Raw genomic sequence first — 1,716 nt, 5'->3', positions numbered from 1 at the left:
TCACGTCCTTAATGATCATAATCTTAAGCTCTGATGTTATCCATTATACTCCACTCGGTCACATCCTATTGATCATACATAAAGTTTTGATATCACTTTATAATCTCAATGATCTTAAACCTAAGCTCTGATATTATTCTATCATATCCTAATCATTTATATCATTTATATCATAATCCCCAATGATTATAACCTAAGCTCTGATACCATAAAATGTCACGCCCCAAATCCGGGACATAACATGGCCATGCTACCGAGGGATGGAGCCCACGATAACACGAAGCCAATCCATCATAATCATCTAAAATCTGTCAAATAAAAAAATTCAATTCTATTATTCATCAAATAATCGAACCAATATTGGTTCAGAGCATCTAAATCCAAAAGCAAGTACTAACCCGAATCTCAACATTCATAAATAACTACAAATTCATGATTATAAAATAAATTAAACTTCTGTTGTCAAATTTTTCAGCTTGCTATGCCGATCTTCAAGCTTGAATTTCTTTTGTCGATCTTAACCTTATTTCTCTGTTCAAACAAAAAGAAAACAAAAAGAATATGAGCTACACTAGCCCAGTAAGTAGAACTTGCGCTTCCTTATCGGATCAAGCATAAGTTTTTCATGATAATGCAATATTTAGAAAATAACAGATAATAAAGTATTTCATAGAGCATATAACAAAACAAGTTATAAACTCATCATGCATGCGTAAATCATGTATATTTCACAATCATGAATCGTAAATCATTTTCATCATGTATTCATGTCATGTTTCAAAACATTGCTCACAGACATTCGTGCTAAGGTCACTATTATACCCGTGACAGGGCCATGTTTCTTAATCGACAGAGTTCTTAATTCATGTGCCAACTTTATACCCGCTGGCAGGGCCATGTTTCGTGTGGATGCTAGCTCCGGATGTCGACCTTCCCGAAGGAATTCATTCATAGCCATCTGAGAGCCTTTGAAATCATTATATCTTTTTTCTTAAAGCATACATATACATAGATGGAAAAATAATGAAATTCATGTTTCATAATCATGCTATTTTCATAAGACATGTTCATAAAATCAATGCTCATAATAAAACATGCTCTTTCATATCACATATGCCGATCCTTATTTTATGAAAAATTATGATTTCATCAATAGTAATTCTTTGCATAAAAATATGATCATTTAAAAATAAATAAGGAGCATAAGATCCACTTACATCGTTCATCTTAGATCTTCAAACTTCGTTAGAAGAATCAGCTAATCCTATTTAAAATATCAAATCATCGTCAATTTTTATTCCATGCATATAATAAGATTAAATCATAAGGAAAGAGGACTGTTGACCGGATGTGTCGGACCATCCAGATACCAGAGCAATTCAGGATCTTTGATCTGATGGTCAGATTCAAGTGACTTGATCAAGAAATCATGAAGCACAGATCGAATTAAGATCAAGTTCAATCAATAGGGTTCTTTAATAATGATTTTGAAAAATACTTGATATGGCCAAATGAGGTTGACATTCAGCACGGATATCAAAGCAATTTCGGATCATCTTATTAGAGTCAATATGAGCCTCTAAAAGATGAAGGCATGACTCGATACAAGATTCATAGACCTTCTTAAAGAAAGAAAGTCGGTCATGAGAGAGAAAGTAGAGAGAGAAAGTGGAGAGAGAATCTTCGTATCCTTCAAAAATGACAATCATGATTGAG

This window comes from Elaeis guineensis, chromosome 3, assembly GCF_000442705.2.
Source record: "Elaeis guineensis isolate ETL-2024a chromosome 3, EG11, whole genome shotgun sequence".
NCBI lineage: Eukaryota > Viridiplantae > Streptophyta > Magnoliopsida > Arecales > Arecaceae > Elaeis > Elaeis guineensis.
The sequence above is the reverse complement of the archived record's forward strand: the minus strand, read 5'-3'. Positions refer to the sequence as shown.